This window comes from Tachyglossus aculeatus, chromosome 4 (genome assembly GCF_015852505.1).
Source record: "Tachyglossus aculeatus isolate mTacAcu1 chromosome 4, mTacAcu1.pri, whole genome shotgun sequence".
Lineage (NCBI taxonomy): Eukaryota > Metazoa > Chordata > Mammalia > Monotremata > Tachyglossidae > Tachyglossus > Tachyglossus aculeatus.
In genome coordinates, this window is record NC_052069.1 from 30,128,667 (window position 1) to 30,142,379 (window position 13,713).

Consider the following 13,713-nt stretch of genomic DNA (forward strand, 5'->3'; position numbering starts at 1 on the left):
GAAATACTTGGTGGAAAGCTTTTGGGTTTACCCGAAGTCTAATTTAGTTTTTTTGTTTGTTTTTTTTAAAACAAACCCAAACCCACAAGCATACAGAGAAGCAGCGTGGCTCAGTGGAAGGAGCCCGGGCTTTGGAATCAGAGGTCCGCCACTTGTCATCTGGGTGACTTTGGGCAACTCACTTCACTTCTCTGTGCCTCAGTGACCTCATCTGGAAAATGGGGATGAAGACTGTGAGCCCCCAGGGGGACAACCTGATCACCTTGTAACCTCCCCAGCGCTTAGAACAGTGCTTTGCACACAGTAAGCGCTAAACAAATGCCATTATTATTATTATTACTACTCTCTGGGCCTCAGTTCTCTCCTCTGTAAAATGGGGGTGAGACTGGGAGTCCCCCCCGGGGGACAACCTGATCACCTTGTAACCTCCCCAGCGCTTAGAACTGTGCTTTGCACATGGTAAGCGCTAAACAAATGCCGTCATTATTATTATTATTATTCTCTGGGCCTCAGTTCCCTCCTCTGTCAAATGAGGATGAAGACTGTGACCCCTCCTGGGGGACAACCTGATCACCTTGTAATCTCCCCAGCGCTTAGAACAGTGCTTTGCACATAGCAAGCGCTTAACAAATGCCATCATTATTATTACTATTCTCTGGGCCTCAGTTCCTTCCTCTGTAAAATGGGGATGAAGACTGTGAGCCCCCCCCGGGGGACAACCTGGTCACCTTGTAACCTCTCCAGCACTTAGAACAGTGCTTTGCACATAGTAAGCGCTAAACAAATGCCGTTATTATTATTACGTTGCCAACTTGTACCTCCCAAGCGCTTAGTACAGTGCTCTGCACACAGTAAGCGCTTAATAAATAAGATTGAATGAAGGAATGAATATTATTATTATTCTCTGGGCCTCAATTCCCTCCTCTGTAAAATGGGGATGAAGACTGTGACCCCCCGGGGGACAACCTGATCACCTTGAAACCTCCCCAGTGCTTAGAACAGTGCTTTGCACATAGTAAGCACTAAACAAATGCTATTATTATTATTACTATTATTATTATTATTCTCTGGGCTTTAGTTCCCTCTTCTGTAAAATGGGGATGAAGACTGTGAGCCCCATGTGGGACAACCTGAACACCTTGTATCCTCCCCAGCGCTTAGAACAGGGCTTTGCCCATAGTCAGTGCTTAACAAATGCCATCATTATTATTATTCTCTGGGCCTCAATTCCCTTGTCTGTCAAATGAAGACTGTGAGCCCCCCCACCCCCCCCCCCAGGGGACAACCTGATCACCTTGTAACCTCCCCAGCGCTTAGAGCAGTGCTTCGCACATAGTAAGCGCTTAACAAATGCCATCATTATTATTATTATTCTCTGGGCCTCAGTTCCCTCCCCTATAAAATGGGGGAGAAGACTGTGACCGCCCCCCCCCCCCCCATCCCGAGGGACAACCTGATCACCTTGTAACCTCCCCAGTGCTCAGAACAGTTGCTTTGCACATGGTAAGCGCTAAACAAATGCCATTATTGTTATTATTATTATTAGCACTTAGACCAGTGCTTTGCACATAGTAAGCACTCAACAAATGCCATCATTATTCTTCTTCTCTGGGCCTCAGTTCCCTCCTCTGTAAAATGGGGATGAAGACTGTGAGCCCCCCCCACCCCCGCCGGGGGACAACCTGGTCACCTTGTAACCTCCCCAGTGCTTAGAACAGTGCTTTGCACATGGTAAGTGCTAAACAAATGCCATCATTATTATTATTATTATTCTATGGGCCTCAGTTCCCTCCTCTGTCAAATGAGGACTGTGAGCCCCCCACCGGGGGACAACCTGATCACCTTGTAACCTCCCCAGCGCTTAGAACAGTGCTTTGCACATGGTAAGTGCTAAACAAATGCCATCATTATTATTATTATTATTCTCTGGGCCTCCGTTCCTTCCTCTGTAAAATGGGGATGAAGACTGTGACACCACCCCCCCCCCGGGGGACAACCTGGTCATCTTGTAACCTCCCCAGTGCTTAGAACAGTGCTTTGCACATGGTTAAGCACTAAACAAATGCCATTATTATTGTTATTATTATTCTCTGGGCCTCAGTTCCCTCCTCTGTAAAATGGGGATGAAGACTGTGACCCCCCTGGGGGACAACCTGATCACCTTGTAACCTCCCCAGTGCTTAGAACAGTGCTTTGCCCATAGTGTGCGCTTAATAAATACCATCCTTATGATTATTCTCTGGGCCTCAGTTCCCTCCTCTGTAAAATGGGGATGAAGACTGTGAGCCCCTTGGGGGACAACCTGATCACCTTGTAACCTCCCCAGTGCTTAGAACAGTGCTTTGCACATGGTAAGCGCTAAACAAATGCCATCATTATTATTATTCTCTGGGCCTCAGTTCTCTCCTCTGTAAAATGGGGATGAAGACTGTGACCCCCCTGGGGGACAACCTGATCACCTTGTAACCTCCCCAGTGCTTAGAACAGTGCTTTGCCCATAGTGAGTGCTTAATAAATACCATCCTTATGATTAATCTCTGGGCCTCAGTTCCCTCCTCTGTAAAATGGGGATGAAGACTGTGAGCCCCTTGGGGGACAACCTGATCACCTTGTAACCTCCCCAGCGCTTAGAACAGTGCTTTGCACATGGTAAGCGCTAAACAAATGCCATCATTATTATTCTCTGGGCCTCAGTACCCTCCTCTATAAAATGGGGGTGAAGACTGTGAGCCCCCCGGGGGACAACCTGGTCACCTTGTAACCTCCCCAGCGCTAGGAACAGTGCTTTGCACCTGGTAAGCGCTAAACAAATGCCATCCTTATTATTACTATTCTCTGGGCCTCAGTTCCCTCCTCTGTCAAACGGGGGTGAAGACAGTGACCCCCCTGGGGGACAACCTGATCACCTTGTAACCAACACCGCCTCAGTGCTTTGCACATTGTAAGCGCTTAATAAATGGCATTATCATTATAATCTTTTAGATTATTATTACATCTTCTAGACTGTGAGCCCACTGTTGGGTAGGGACTGTCTCTAGATGTTGCCAACCTGGACTTCCCAAGCGCTTAGTCCAGTGCTCTGCACACAGCAAGCGCTCAATAAATACGACTGATTGATTGATTGACAACCTGGTCACCTTGTAACCTCCCCAGCACTTAGAACAGTGCTTTACACCTGGTAAGCGCTAAACAAATGCCATCCTTATTATTATTCTCTGGGCCTCAGTTCCCTCCTCTGTCAAAGGGGGGTAAAGACAGTGACCCCCCCCGGGGGACAACCTGGTCACCTTGTAACCAACACCGCCTCAGTGCTTTGTACATTGTAAGCGCTTAATAAATGGCATCATCATTATAATCTTTTAGATTATTATATCTTTTAGACTGTAAGCCCACTGTTGGGTAGGAACTGTCTCTAGATGTTGCCAACTTGGACTTCCCAAGCGCTTAGTACAGTGCTCTGCACACAGTAAGCGCTCAATAAATACGACTGATTGATTGATTGACAACCTGGTCACCTTGTAACCTCCCCAGCGCTTAGAACAGCGCTTTGCACATGGTAAGCGCTAAACAAATGCCATCCTTATTATTATTCTCTGGGCCTCAGTTCCCTCCTCTGTCAAACGGGGGTGAAGACAGTGACCCCCCTGGGGGACAACCTGATCACCTCGTAACCAACACCGCCTCAGTGCTTTGCACATTGTAAGAGCCGTCACCAAAACCTGCCGGTCTCAGCTCCGCAACATTGCCAAGATCCGCCCTTTCCTCTCCATCCAAACTGCTACCCTGCTCATTCAAGCTCTCATCCTATCCCGTCTGGACTACTGCATCACCCATCTCTCTGATCTCCCATCCTCGTGTCTCTCTCCACTACAATCCATACTTCATGCTGCTGCCCAGATTATCTTTGTCCAGAAACGCTCTGGGCATATCACTCCCCTCCTCAAAAACCTCCAATGGCTACCGATCAATCTGCGCATCAGGCAAAAACTCCTCACTGTCGGCTTCAAGGCTGTCCATCCCCTCGCCCCCTCCTACCTCACCTCCCTTCTCTCCTTCTCCAGCCCAGCCCGCACCCTCCGCTCCTCCACCACTAATCTCCTCACCGTACCTCGCTCTCGCCTGTCCCGCCATCGACCCCCGGCCCACGTCCTCTCCCTGGCCTGGAATGGCCTCCCTCTGCCCCTCCGCCAAGCTAGCTCTCTTCCTCCCTTCAAGGCCCTGCTGAGAGCTCACCTCCTCCAGGAGGCCTTCCCAGACTGAGCCCCTTCTTTCCTCTCCCCCTCGTCCCCCTCTCCATCCCCCTGTCTTACCTCCTTCCCTTCCCCACAGCACCTGTATATATGTATATATGGTTGTACATATTTATTACTCTGTTTATTTATTTATTTATTTATTTTACTTGTACATTTCTATCCTACTTATTTTATTTTGTTGGTATGTTTGGTTCTGTTCTCTGTCTCCCCCTTTTAGACTGTGAGCCCACTATCGGGTAGGGACTGTCTCTATGTGATGCCAATTTGTACTTCCCAAGCGCTTAGTACAGTGCTCTGCACATAGTAAGCGCTCAATAAATACGATTGATTGATTGATTGATTGATTAATAAATGCATTATCATTATAATCTTTTAGATTATTATATCTTTTAGACTGTGAGCCCACTGTTGGGTAGGGACTGTCTCTAGATGTTGCCAACTTGGACTTCCCAAGCGCTTAGTCCAGTGCTCTGCACACAGCAAGCGCTCAATATATACGATTGATTGATTGATTGACAACGTGGTCACCTTGTAACCTCCCCAGCGCTAGGAACAGCGCTTTGCACATGTTAAGCGCTAAACAAATGCCATCATTATTATTATTCTCTGGGCCTCAGTTCCCTCCTCTGTCAAACGGGGGTGAAGACAGTGACCCCCCTGGGGGACAACCTGATCACCTTGTAACCAACACCGCCTCAGTGCTTTGTACATTGTAAGCGCTTAATAAATGGCATTATCATTATAATCTTTTAGATTATTATATCTTTTAGACTGTGAGCCCACTGTTGGGTAGGAACTGTCTCTAGATGTTGCCAACTTGGACTTCCCAAGCGCTTAGTCCAGTGCTCTGCACACAGTAAGCGCTCAATAAATACGACTGATTGATTGATTGACAACCTGGTCACCTTGTAACCTCCCCAGCGCTTAGAACAGCGCTTTGCACATGGTAAGCGCTAAATAAATGCCATCATTATTATTATTCTCTGGGCCTCAGTTCCCTCCTCTGTCAAACGGGGGTGAAGACAGTGACCCCCCTGGGGGACAACCTGATCACCTTGTAACCAACACCGCCTCAGTGCTTTGCACATCGTAAGCGCTTAATAAACGGCATTATCATTATAATCTTTTAGATTATTATTACATCTTCTAGACTGTGAGCCCGCTGTTGGGTAGGGACCGTCTCTAGATGTTGCCAACTTGGACTTCCCAAGCGCTTAGTCCAGTGCTCTGCACACAGCAAGCGCTCAATATATACGACTGATTGATTGATTGACAACCTGGTCACCTTGTAACCTCCCCAGCGCTAGGAACAGCGCTTTGCACCTGGTAAGCGCTAAACAAATGCCATCATTATTATTACTATTCTCTGGGCCTCATTTCCCTCCTCTGTAAAACGGGGGTGAAGACAGTGACCCCCCCCCGGGGGACAACCTGATCACCTTGTAACCAACACCGCCTCAGTGCTTTGCACATTGTAAGTGCTTAATAAATGGCATTATCTTTATAATCTTTTAGATTATTATATCTTTTAGACTGTGAGCCCACTGTTGGGTAGGAACTGTCTCTAGATGTTGCCAACTTGGACTTCCCAAGCACTTAGTCCAGTGCTCTGCACACAGCACGAGCTCAATAAATATGACTGATTGATTGATTGACAACGTGGTCACCTTGTAACCTCCCCAGCGCTAGGAACAGCACTTTGCACATGTTAAGCGCTAATGCCATCCTTATTATTATTCTCTGGGCCTCAGTTCCCTCCTCTGTAAAACGGGGATGAAGACAGTGACCCCCCTGGGGGACAACCTGGTCACCTTGTAACCAACACCGCCTCAGTGCTTTGTGCATCGTAAGCGCTTAATAAACGGCATTATCATTATAATCTTTTAGATTATTATATCTTTAAGACTGTGAGCCCACTGTTGGGTAGGGACTGTCTCTAGATGTTGCCAACTTGGACTTCCCAAGCGCTTAGTCCAGTGCTCCTCCAAGAGGCCTTCCCAGACTGAGCCCCTTCCTTCCTCTCCCCCTCGTCCCCCTCTCCATCCCCCCATCTTCCCTCCTTCCCTTCCCCACAGCACCTGTATCTATGTTTGTACATATTTATTACTCTATTCCTTTATTTATTTATTTTACTTGTCCATATCTATTTATTTTATTTTGTTAGTATGTTTGGTTTTGTTCTCTTGTCTCCCCCTTTTAGACTGTGAGCCCACTGTTGGGCTCTAGATGTTGCCAATTTGTACTTCCCAAGCGCTTAATACAGTGCTCTGCACACAGTAAGCGCTCAATAAATACGATTGATTGATTGCTCTGCACACAGTAGGCGATTGATTGATTGATTATGATTATTGTTATTTTTGGGGGAGGGCAGGAGAAGGGGGGACGGGGGCTGCGAGTCTGAGGGGAGAGAGAGGGAGGGCGGGAGCCCACTGGGCCCCGAGACGCCCGCGCGCACGGCCGCGCGACGGTGTGCGCACGCGCGCGCCCCCGCTCTCGCGAGACTCTCCCATCGCGCCGCCGCGCGACGCCAAGATGGCCGCTCGAGCCCCAGTTGGGCCTCTCCAAACGGCCGGGCCAACGGCCACGCGCTCGGGCGCCTCAGGCCCACTCCCTTCACAGGCCTAAGGGCGCACTCTAGAATCATAATAATCATAATAATCATAATAATAATTAAACGCTTACTACGGTCAAAGCACCGTTCAAAGCGCTGGGGAGGATACAGGGGGATCAGGCTGTCCCACATGGGGCTCACAGTCTTCACCCCCATTTGACAGACGAGGGAACTGAGGCCCAGAGATTAATAATAGTAACGATGGCATTTGTTAAGCGCTTCCTACGGGCAAAGCCCTGTTCTAAGCGCTGGGGAGGATACAGGGTGATCAGGTTGTCCCACGGGGGGCTCACAGTCTTCACCCCCATTTGACAGACGAGGGAACTGAGGCCCAGAGAAGAATAATAATGATAGCATTTGTTAAGCGCTTCTTATGGGCAAAGCACCGTTCTAAGCGCTGGGGAGGATACAGGGTGATCAGGTTGTCCCACATGGGGCTCACAGTCTTCCTCCCCATTTGACAGGCGAGGGAACTGAGGCCCAGAGAATAATAATAGTAACGATGGCATTTGTTAAGCGCTTCCTACGGGCAAAGCACCGTTCTAAGCGCTGGGGAGGATACAGGGTGATCAGGCTGTCCCACATGGGGCTCACACTCTTCATCCCCATTTGACAGACGAGGGAACTGAGGCCCAGAGATTAATAATAGTAATGATGGCATTTGGTAAGCGCTTCCTACGGGCAAAGCACCGTTCTAAGCGCTGGGGAGGATACAGGGTGATCAGGTTGTCCCACATGGGGCTCACAGTCTTCCTCCCCATCTGACAGACGAGGGAACTGAGGCCCAGAGAATAATAATAGTAATGATGGCATTTGTTAAGCACTTCCTACGGACAAGGCACCGTTCTAAGCGCTGGGGAGGATACAGGGTGATCAGGTTGTCGCACATGGGGCTCACAGTCTCCATCCCCATTTGACAGGCGAGGGGACTGAGGCCCAGAGATTAATAATAGTAATGATGGCATTTGTTAAGCGCTTCCTATGGGCAAAGCACCGTTCTAAGCGCTGGGGAGGATACAGGGTGATCAGGTTGTCCCACATGGGGCTCACAGTCTTCATCCTCATTTGACGGACAAGGGAACTGAGGCCCAGAGAATAATAATAATGATGGCATTTGTTAAGCACTTACTTTGTGCAAAGCACTGTTCTAAGCGCTGGGGAGGATTCATTCATTCATTCAATCATATTTACTGAGCGCTTACTGTGTGCAGAGCACTGTACTAAGCGCTTGGGAAGTACAAGTTGGCAACATATAGAGACGGTCCCTACCCAACAACGGGCTCACAGTCTAGACGACAAGGTGATCAGGTTGTCCCACATGGGGCTCACGGTCTTAATCCCCATTTTACGGACGAGGGAACTGAGGCCCAGAGAATAATAATAATAATAATGATGATGATGATGGCATTTGTTAAAGCACTACGTGCAAAGACTGTTCTAAGCGCTGCGAAGGATACAAGGTGACCAGGTTGTCCCTTATGGGGCTCACAGTCTTCATCCCCATTTGACAAATGGGGCACAGAGAAGTGAAGTGACTTGCCCAAGGTCACACAGCAAACAATCCATTCATTCAGTTGTATTTATTGAGTGCTTACTGTGTGCAGAGCACTGGACTAAGCGCTTGGAAAGTACAAGTCGGCAACATATAGAGACGGTCCCCACCCAACAACGGGCTCACAGTCTTAATCCCCATTTTACAGACGAGGGAACTGAGGCCCAGAGAATAATAATAATGATGATGATGGCATTTGTTAAAGCACTTACTATGTGCAAAGCACTGTTCTAAGCGCTGGGAAGGATACAAGGTGATCAGGTTGTCCCAAATGGGGTTCACAGTCTTCATCCCCATTTGACAGATGGGGCACAGAGAAGTGAAGTGACTTACCCAAGGTCACACAGTTAATTCATTCATTCAATTCATTCAATCGTATTTAACAGTGCTTTGCACAGAGTAAGCGCTTAACAAATACCATTATTATTATTACTATTATTTATTGAGCCCTTACTGTGTGCAGAGCACTCGACTAAGCGCTTGGGAAGTACAGATAGAGACGGTCCCTACCCAACAATGGGCTCACAGTCTAGAAGGGGGAGACAGACAACAAAACAAAACATGGAGACGGGTGTCAAAATCGTCAGAACCAATAGAATTAGAGCTATATGCACATCATTAACAAGCACTTAGTACAGTGCTCTGCACACAGTAAGTGCTCAATAAATACGATTGAATGAATGAACAAATAGAATAGTAAATATGTACAAGTAAAATGGGGTAATAAATCTGTACAAATAGAGAAGCAGCGTAGTTCAGGGCAAAGAGCCCGGGCTTTGCAGTCAGAGGTCGTGGGTTCAAATCCCTGCTCCGCCACTTGTCAACTGGGTGACTTTGGTCAAGTCCCTTCACTTCTCTGAAGCAGCGTGGCTCACTGGAAAGAGCCCGGGCTTTGGAGTCAGAGGTCATGGGCTCAAATCCCTGCTCCGCCAACTGTCAGCTGGGTGACTCTGGCCAATCTCTGTGCCTCAGTTCCCTCATCTGTAAAATGGGGATTGACTGTGAGCCCCCCGTGGGACAACCTGATCACCTTGTATCCTCCTCAACGCTTAGAACAGTACTTTGCACATAGTTAGTGCTTAATAAATGCTATCATTATTATTATTATCTAGGCCTCAGTACCCTCATCTGTAAAATGGGGATTAATACTGTGAGCCCCCCGGGGGGGGGGGGGGGGGGGGGGTAACTTCCCCGACGTTTAGAACGGTGCTTGTACATAGCAAGCGCTTGATAAATGCTATCATTACTATTATTACTATTCTCTAGGCCTCAGTTCCCTCATCTGTAAAATGGAGATTAATACTGTGAGCACCCAGGGGGGGGTAACTTACCCGGCGTTTAGAACGGTGCTTTGCACATAGTAAGCGTTTAATACATGCTATCATTATTATTATTATTATTATTCTCTAGTCCTTAGTTCCCTCATCTGTAAAACGGGGATTAATGAATGCTATCATTATTATTATTATTATTATTGTTATTCTCTAGGCCTCAGTTCCCTCATCTGTAAAACGGGGATTAATACTGTGAGCCCACCCTGTGGGGGTAACTTCCCCGGCGTTTAGAACGGTGCTTTGCACATAGCAAGCGCTCAATACATGCTATCATTATCATCATTCTCTAGACCTCAGTTCCCTCATCTGTAAAACGGGGATTAATACTGTGAGCCCCCCGGGGGTGGTGGGGGAGGGTCACTTCCCTGGCGTTTAGAACAGTGCTTTGCGCATAGTAAGTGCTTAATACATGCTATCATTATTATTACTATTTATTCTCTAGGCCTCAGTTCCCTCATCTGTAAAACGGGGATTAATGAATGCTATCATTATTATTATCATTATTATTCTCTTGGCCTCAGTTCCCTCATCTGTAAAACGGGGATTAATACTGTGAGCCCCCCGGGGGTGGTGGGGGAGGGTAACTTCCCCGGCGTTTAGAACAGTGCTTTGCACATGGTAAGCGTTTAATGCATGCTATCACTATTATTATTACTATTCTCTAGGCCTCAGTTCCCTCATCTGTAAAACGGGGATTAATGAATGCTACCATTATTATTATTATTCTCTAGGCCTCAGTTCCCTCATCTGTAAAACGGGGATTAATACTGAGCCCCCCCTCCCCCGGGGGGGGAGTAAACTTCCCCGGCGTTTAGAACAGTGCTTTGCCCATAGCAAGAGCTTAACACATGCTATTATTATTATTATTATCATTATTCTCTAGGCCTCGGTTCCCTCATCTGTAAAACGGGGATTAATACTGAGCCCCCCCCCGGGGGGGGGGATAAACTTCCCCGGCGTTTGGAACAGTGCTTTGCCCATAGTAAGAGCTCAATACATGCTATAATAATTATTATTATTATTGTTGTTATTCTCTAGGCCTAAGTTCCCTCATCTGTAAAACGGGGATTAATACTGTGAGCCCCCCCGGGGGTGGTGGGGGAGGGTCACTTCCCCGGCGTTTAGAGCAGTGCTTTGCACATAGCAAGCGCTTACTACATGCTATCATTATTATTATCATTACTCTCTAGGCCTCGGCCCCCTCATCTGTAAAACGGGGATTAACACATGCTATCATTATTATTATGATTATTCTCTAGGCCTCAGTTCCCTCCTCTGTAAAACGGGGATTAATTAATACCGTGAGCCCCCCTACCCCGGCGTTTAGAAGGGTGCTTTGCGCATAGCAAGCGCTTCACGAACGCCATCGTCGTTTATTAAGTGGTGTGGGGAGGAGGAGGAGGAGAGGGAAGGCCGCCTGGAGGAGGCGAGTGGGGCGGGCCGGGGCTCGAAGCGCTGACCTCTGACCCCCGAGCCCGGGCGCTCCCCATTGGTCCATTGGCGCACGGCGCCCCCCCCCCGCCCCCCGCCCCGGCCGCCGTTGTCCCCCCGGCTGTCACGTGGCCCCCGGGGCGCCCCCTGCCCGTCACGTGCGCCGTTCCGGAGCGCGCGCGCGCGCGCCCGTCACGTGTCTGGAACTCCCCTTCCCGCGCGCACGCAGCCTCCCCCCCCCCCACGTGGGGCCCCTCCGCGCCCCCCCCCTCCTTCCCCCCGGCCCGGGGGTCTCGTCTCGCCGCTCAATCCCCCGCACCTCCCGCGCCGTCCGTCCGTCCGTCCGCCCCCCAACCCCCGCGCCCCGTACTTGGTGATCCGGCGGCGTCAGGCGGCCCCAGAGCGGGTCGGCGTCGGTTCCAGCGGGGTCCCCGCCTCCTCCCGCTCCTGCCGCTGCCGCCGACACTTCCCGCAGCCCCGGCGGCTCCTTCCGGTCGTGTCGCTCCCTCCCCTCCCTTCTCCTCCCTTCCTTTCCCTTCCCCTCCCCTCCCCTCCCCTCCCCTCCCCTCCCGCGCCCGGCCGGGCCCCGCTCACTACACCGCCTACTGGGCAGCGGGGGGCGCTGCAGCCTGCCGGCCGGGCGGCCGTCCGACGGGGCGGTGGCGGCGGCTTCCCGCGCAGTGTGCCGGCCGGCCGGCAGGGGCGCCCTTGGCCAACGGGCCCGGGGCGGCGGCGGGGACAGCGCCCCCCGGCGGCGGCGCCCAGCAGCCCGGGCCGCCGGCGGACAGTGCGCCTGCGCACACGCTCTCTCGCCCTCTGTCTCTATTTCTCTTTCTCGCTCGCTCTTTCAGCGCTCAGAACAGTGCTTGGCACGTAGTAAGCGCTCAATAAATGCCACTATTATTATTATATCTGCCTCCCTCCCTCTTTTTCTTTATCTTTCTTTCTCTTTTTCTCTTTCTTTTTCTTTTTTCTCTTCTCTTTCTCCTTTTTCCCCTTTTCTCTGACTCCAAAGCCCGGGCTCTTTCCACTGAGCCACGCTGCTTCACACTGCTTTTTCTGTCTCTCTTTCTCTTTCTCTTTTTCTCTTTATTTCTCTTTCTCGCTCTCTCTTTCAGCGCTTAGAACAGTGCTTGGCACATAGTAAACCTTCAATAAATGCCATTATTATTATTATTTCTGTCTCTCTCCCTCTTTTTCTTTCTCTTTTTCTCTTTCTTTTTCTTTTTTCTCTTCTCTTTCTCCTTTTTCCCCTTTTCTCTGACTCCAAAGCCCGGGCTCTTTCCACTGAGCCACGCTGCTTCACACTGCTTTTTCTGTCTCTCTTTCCTTCTCTTTCTCTTTTTCTCTTTATTTCTCTTTCTCGCTCTCTTTCAGCGCTTAGAACAGTGCTTGGCACATAGTAAACCTTCAATAAATGCCATTATTATTATTATTATTTCTGTCTCTCTCCCTCTTTTTCTTTCTCTTTTTATCTTTCTCCTTTTTTCTCTGTCTTTTTCTTTTTTCTCTTCTCTGTCTCCTTTTTCTCTTTTTCTCTGACTCCAAAACCCGGGCTCTTTCCACTGAGCCACGCCACTTCACGCTGCTGTTTCTCTCTTTATTTCTCTTTCCTTCTCTTTCTCTTTCTCTCTTTATTTCTTTCTCGCTCTTTCAGCGCTTAGAACAGTGTTTTGCACATAGTAAGTGCTCAATAAATGCCATTATTATTATTATTTCTGTCTCCCTCTTTTTCTTTCTCTTTTTATCTTTCTCCTTTTTCCTCTTTCTTTTTCTTTTTTCTCTTCTCTTTCTCCTTTTCCTCTGACTCCAAAGCCCGGGCTCTTTCCACTGGACCACACTGCTTCACGCTGCTTTTTCTTTCTTTATTTCTCTTTCTCTTTCTCTTTTTCTCTTTCTCTTTCTCGCTTTCTCTCAGCGCTTAGAACAGTGCTTGGCGCATAGTAAGCGCTCAATAAATGCCATTATTATTATTATTTCTGTCTCTCTCCCTCTTTTTCTTTCTCTTTTTATCTTTCTCCTTTTTCTCTTTCTTTTTCTTTTTTCTCTTCTCTTTCTCCTTTTACTCTTTTTCTCTGACTCCAAAGCCCAGGCTCTTTCCACCGAGCCACGCCACTTCACACTGCTTTTTCTTTCTCTCTTTATTTCTCTTTCTCTTTCCTTCTCTTTCTTTCTCTTTCTCTTTTTCTCTTTATTTCTCTTTCTCGCTCTCAGCGCTTAGAACAGTGCTTTGCACATAGTAAGCACTCAATAAATACCATTATTATTATTTTTTCTGTCTCTCCCTCTTTTTCTTAATCTTTTTATCTTTCTCCTTTTTCTTTTTTCTCTTCTCTTTCTCCTTTTTCTTTTTCCTTTTTCTCTTCTCTTTCTCCCTCTACTTCTCTCTCTCTCTGTTTCTCTCTTTTTCTTTTTATTTCTCTTTCTCTTCCTCTCTTTTTCTCTTTATTTCTCTTTTTTTTATGGCATTTGTTAAGCGCTTACTATGTGCAAAGCACTGTTCTAAGCACTGGGGAGATACAAGGTGATCAG

At 48.4% G+C, this 13,713-nt stretch overlaps 1 protein-coding gene across 1 annotated transcript in view; it reads right to left on the minus strand.

Moving 5' to 3' along the window:
• Window positions 1–11,629, minus strand: part of ZZZ3 (zinc finger ZZ-type containing 3) — a 125,962-nt gene extending 114,333 nt beyond the window's left edge. The window contains 1 exon segment of the mRNA XM_038744960.1: window positions 11,552–11,629. The gene's annotated coding sequence lies outside the window, so the exon portion shown is untranslated.
• Between the last annotated feature and the right edge of the window lie 2,084 nt (window positions 11,630–13,713).